The sequence below is a fragment of the Ruditapes philippinarum genome, unplaced genomic scaffold (genome assembly GCF_026571515.1).
Source record: "Ruditapes philippinarum isolate M1 unplaced genomic scaffold, ASM2657151v2 ctg18959_1_1_1_1, whole genome shotgun sequence".
Taxonomy (NCBI): Eukaryota; Metazoa; Mollusca; class Bivalvia; order Venerida; family Veneridae; genus Ruditapes; species Ruditapes philippinarum.
The window spans coordinates 1-6,421 of record NW_026861778.1 but is presented as its reverse complement, the minus strand read 5'-3'; positions in this window follow the sequence as shown (position 1 = coordinate 6,421).

Sequence of the window (6,421 nt, the reverse complement as noted above, 5' to 3'; positions counted from 1 at the left end):
AATAGAAGAAATACCTCCAGACCAGGTCAAACAAGGTTTTTACAGTACGCTTTTTCTTGTTCCAAAGAAAACTGGAGATCTAAGGCCAGTTATAAATTTAAAGCCCTAAACAGGTATCTGAAACATCAACATTTCAAAATGGAGTCTTTAAAATCTGTTCTAAATTTGGTTCAGAAAGGAGATTATGCAATTTCGATAGATTTGAGCGACGCATACATGCACATCCCTATATATTACCCTCACAGGAAATACCTAAGTTTTTCTGTTCAGGGCAAGGCATATCGATTTCGAGCACTACCATTTGGCCCCAAGTCTGCTCCTCGAACTTTCACCAAGCTGGTTACAGTAATAGCAGCTTATGTAAGACAACAGTGGGGGTTTCGTCTAGCAGTCTATTTGGACGATTGGCTCGGGCTAAATGCAGTCAAAATACAGCTTGTTCAAAATCTATCGAGATTGCTGGATCTTCTTATGCAACTAGGCTTTATAATAAATGTCAAAAAATCTCAACTGTGTCCAGCTCAGAAAATTACTTACATAGGGGGCTGTTTCAATTTAGAAAAGGGAAACAGTAACACGCGACACCAGACAGACATCACAAAATTGTGCAGTTTGTTCTGGCAATTCAAAAACAACAGATGGTCACAGCCAAAATTTTGTTACAAATTCTGGGTTTGATGGCATCATGTATAGAACTGGTTCCGAATGCAAGGTTATTTATGCGTCCAGTGCAATTACATCTACTTCATTATTGGCGACCCATTTCTCGGATCTCAATTTCAAAAATACCAGTTACAAATCATTTGATAGGTCACCTTCAGTGGTGGTTAGTCCCAGCCAATATTTTCAAGGGCAGATCTTTTCTACCATGGAAAACGGACAAGGTTCTCCAAACAGATGCTTCGATGATAGGCTGGGGGGCTTGCATGGAAAATCATTTAGTGCAGGGACAGTGGTCTCAAAGCCAAAAGAATCTGCACATAAATTGCCTGGAGATGGAGGCAGTTTTTCTTGCTTTGAAAAAATTCAGCCATCTGTTAAGAGGTCAAAATGTCATGATACGGTCAGACAATACAACCGTAGTACAATATATAAACAAACAAGGGGGAACAAAATCGCCTTACCTTTGTCTCCAAACTTGGAGTTTATGGAAATTTGCTCTACAAAATCAAATGAATTTGAAAGTAGCCCATATCGCAGGCAAATTAAATGTAGTACCCGACAGTCTAAGTCGAATGAAAATTCAGCCAACGGAATGGAGTCTGAATCAGTCAGTTGTTCAAACAATATTTCAAATTTGGGGTGTTCCGAGCATAGACCTTTTTGCATCAGCCCTCAATCGGAAAACTCAGATATTCTGTGCCTGGATCCCACACCAAGAAGCATATGCAATAGATGCTCTCTCAGTTTCATGGGAGAACATGTATGCTTATGCTTTTCCCCCAATTTGTCTCATTCCCAGAGTTCTTCATCATATGAAACAGTTTCATTGCAAACTGATTCTAATAACTCCATTCTGGCCACGACGCCTATGGTTTCCAGAGTTATTGAATCTGTCGGTAGCTCAACCGTTTCGTCTTCCATTGGTTACAAATCTGTTACAACAACCAAAATCTCAGATATGCCATCCAAATCCAGGTGTTTTGAACCTGACTGCATGGTTGCTATCGACAGACAGTTTAGAGAAAAAGTTTGTTTTTTTCAAAATCAGTTAGGAAACTTCTTACAGCCAGCTGGAGAACTGGTACTCAGAAAGATTACTCCAGTAAATTTAGACAATTTATGATATGGTGTCGTGAAAAGAATATTTATTGATTCCTTACAGCATCCTGTAATAATTGTGCTGAGTTTTTTTAAAGGTTTACAGTATCGTACAATAGCAGGTTACCGCTCTATGTTATCTGCACTTTTACCTCCAGTAGATAACACTCCTATTGGTCAACATCCGTATGTTATCAGATTATTAAATGTATTCATTTTAAGACCTCCTCTAACAAAGTTGTTGCGTGAATTGGATTTGCCTAAAGTTCTCAGTGTGCAACAAAAATATTCTTTTGAACCTTTGAGAAAAACATCAATTAAATTTTTAACATATAAAGTTGTTTTTCTTATAGCTATCACGACATTCAGGAGAGCCAGTGACCTTCAAGCGCTAAAATTAGGAGAAGGAGCTATATCTGTGAAGGCAGATGGGGTAACTTTTATCAGACAAGGTTTGGCTAAACAGGATAGACCTGGTCATTCATCGGCAAAAATTTTTTGTACCAGCTTTCAAGACCAACAAATTACTTGATCCTAAAAGAGCACTTGCTATCTATCTTAAAAGAACTGAATCTTTCAGACGTTCTAAAGGTAAAGATGAAACAAGTTTATTTCTGACAATAAATGTACCTCATTCTAAAGCTTCTTCACAAACTTTGGCTTCATATATTGTTAAAACTATTCAAGAGGCTTATGAAGATAAACATAAAAGTGTAACAGGACATTCTACAAGAGCTTTAGGTCCCTCAAGGGCACTTTTTAAAGGTGCGTCAATGAAATCAATTCTCGATGCTGCAGATTGGTCAAGAGAAAACACCTTCGTTAAATTTTATTTGAAACAAGTTGCTCCAAGTGTTCTCACTGTGTAGTTAAACGTCACTATAGTTCAACGTTAGAAGATTGAAATTTTCCAAAGATATTTTTTATTCAAAGTTTATTCCCGACGGATTTTGTGGGGAAATGATTTTTGGGTTAATTGTACTGTTTAGTATACATGTATATATGGGATATAAAGAAGTTTTATGAAAGTTTTTTATGAGGTTCTTCAAGAAGAAGAATGTTTTAAAATATAAAAGAAGAAGAAAAGAGAGAAGTCTTTTTTTCAGAGATTGTTTTTATGATCTTCAAGAAGAAGGCAGAAATACATCACCACTTCCGGAGGTGAGTACTGCTTAAAAATCTATCCTAATGTAATGTACTATCAGGTGAGTATAAATCACGAAATGAAATTATAAAATTTGTTTTCAAGTTATAATTTTATGAGTGGATTTATACTCACCTGATAGGTTCCACCCTCCTCCCCTGATGTATTTCTATAAGTTATACTAGGTTCACGTTTTTCACTTATAGAATAAACTTGGGTTCTGTAGTTCTTCTACAGAGCGTCTAATGATCATGTGATGATCAGTGTAGTTAGACGCTTGGTTTTTATTAGGCGGATTGAACGTAATATGCGGAGATAAATCCTAATGTAATGTACTATCAGGTGAATATAAATCCACTCATAAAATTATAACTTGAAAACAAATTTTATAATTTTCTTGTATTTTTTTTGGCTCATATAGAAGGCATGTAACTTCAACTAATGTTAATTGCAAAATATATAACAATATATTTTTTTTAATCATAATGTAATAAAAGCTTGGGTCTTATTTAAATCACTCTTGATTCTACCTCCTTGATCGTACAAGTACAGATGTTATATTGTGTCCGGAGTAAAATTCGATTCCATGATTCCTAGGTTGCGAGAAGGAGATCTTGACCTACAAAGCCACCTCTCCCCTCCGTGAGCAATTACAATAACAACACTGATAATAACATGTCTTTCAAACATAATAATGATTACAAATGCATAAATAAATTTATGTGAAATATCTTCAACAAAGTTTATGGAAACAACAGTGTATTTCATTAGTAAATGTAAAATGTGACTAAAGCATATTTTGTTATTATCTAGTCAAAACTTGTTATCAATTTGAAATAAATAATTAAAATTTGATAACACCGTGACAACGTTAATTGACACAAAAAATGATTTTATAAATACTCGACATAACATTTGTGTTTCTTTTTAACAATGTCAAACATATCAAATGAGTTAATATCATCATAATTTAAGTTAATAACAGAACACTTTAAACAATAATTATTTTACACTATTAAATACATGTATCGACAACACCGTTAACATTTATTGAACATATACAAATGTGTGTTAAGAAACGGAAGACGAACAAGAAGCGGTTGACATGTATAAGAAAATATAAAAAAAATACCACTTTTAATTCATTTAAGCGGTATGCCTCCCAATTCATGCTAATTTTCATGAATTTAAAAAAAAAATATAAAAAAGTAAAATATTGTCAAATGAACAAAGAAAGTTATAAACACATTGCAAATGACCCTTAAAATATATGAATATTACCAAAAAAATAGATCAGAATCTTTACTGCATTAACTACGCAGTAGAAAAAATATTATGACGAACTCTGAAAAATTAGCCATTATAGCATATGATATAAATTATGTCTGAAATTGTGAATATCTTTACTTTTCTAAAAATCATAGAACATTTTTCTCGAGTTTTATTTCTTGAATGTTTTTGTCTCATCTAGAAAAATGCAACTGTAAACATCGGTATATAGGGAATTTGTATTGTGGGTATCCACGATGTTCATAAATACAGCAGCGCTTACATGTTAAAACAGACAAATGGCAATGTTTCTGTTATAATAACTTTTATATAATTATACAATAAAATAATAATATGATTATACATAATAATTTCTTTTCCATTATCTGTAGTACAATGCAAAAATAATGTTACTTAATTAAATTTGTAATAAAAGAACGATTGCAAATATGTTACTAAATAAGTAACAAAATATCGATGCAAAATATGTCACTCAATTTGTAAAGAGGTAGCAAATATAAAACACGTTACTAAATTTGTAACAAACTAACAATTGCAAATATGTTATTAAATTTGTAACAAAATAACAATTGGAAAATGTTACTAAATTTGTGATTAAATTTTAAGTGCAAAATATGTTACGAATTTGTAACGAAATAGCGATTGCGAAATGTGTTACTGAATTTGAAACAAAGTAACGAACTGAATTTTATAACAAAATAATAAATAAAAAATACGTCAGTTAATTTGTAATAAAGTAACAACCGATAGAAAACACATCTTGCTTTGCTATCCTTTACTTTCACACATTATTTCAAATCTTTTTCACATTTTAAAACAAGTTTTCGTAGAAGGATTCCAAATTGGCGGATATTTTCTTGAATAGGTCTTTCATCGGCAGCTATCGATAGTTTTGCATCGATTTCGATGCTCGAGTTGTTTATCTATCAAATAAAAAATAATCATAGTATCTTTCTTATCAAGGGTGAGGAAGCGTAATATTAAATTTGAATATATAAAAGAAAAACAATGTGTTGAATAATATTTTTCCTTCTATGTCTATAAATGAATTTATTACTTAAATATATATTAAAGTGGCATTAAAAGCTATATATTTAAAATAATTGGCTATTATAATGGCCACTGACCAATAATATTGATAATGAGAAATGTTTAGGATGCCTAATATATATACTGCCATTCTATTTTTATTAAAAAATATTGAACGATAACGATCATACCCGAAGAATATTTATAGAAATGTCGCTGAGTCACTTGTGTATTTTATTATACATCTGAACCACACAATACAGTGGAAACAAGAAGTATATTTTAAAACGATACTTGGCCGAAGTAAATCTGTTTAACATGCTAAATTATGTTATTTCTAAGTTTTTGATTCAAAAAGAAATGCTAGCAATGCTTGCATAACAATGACATGATAATTTGTTCCTCCAGCTATTAGGAAAATACCCATTTCTTAAAAATTAATTAAATTAAAGCATATTTATATATATGATTTTTCGAAGAAGAACAACTTCTATTTACGGGGTCCCTTTTAATTGTTAAACGTTTGACTTGCTAAATTTTGTAATCATTTACAAATTAACCTAAACATTAAATTAAAAAGCTATCCTCATTCCTGTTCATTTTGTTTTAGAACTATCTTTTAAATTGGCAAAACTATCCCTAGAGGTATTAGAATGGTAAGAACTTTCCTTTACATTTTATTTCAGAATGGTTAGAACTGTCATTTACATTTTATTTTAGAATGAACAATGAGATTCAACAAATTCAGTTTTGTAATTTTAAGATGACCAATGTAAATTTTTCTAATATTCAGTCCGGGACAAACTTTTGTAAATTTATGAAAGATCTTTAAAATAATCACAGATTTCGGACGGAACAAGATCATGAGACATTAATTGTTTGTCTGGACAGAAATCGGAGGGAAACAATAACGAACAGTCTGACAGATAACGCCAATCTTTAGTCATTCGATTTCGATATAAGCGTAAACAAAGTACAGCAAGTCTTATGACTTTTGAGTGAGATTTCTTCAAGACTGATTTGCTTAAAATACATACATTGTAAATGACCAAACAAACCTTGATATATCGTCTTAGTATTAATGGAAGTTTTCGTAACCTGTTATTTTACATACATTACAAAATAATGAAATTTAATGTAATGGATACAGTCATATTATAAAAAAATATGTTTAAATGCCAATTTTACGTAAGCTTT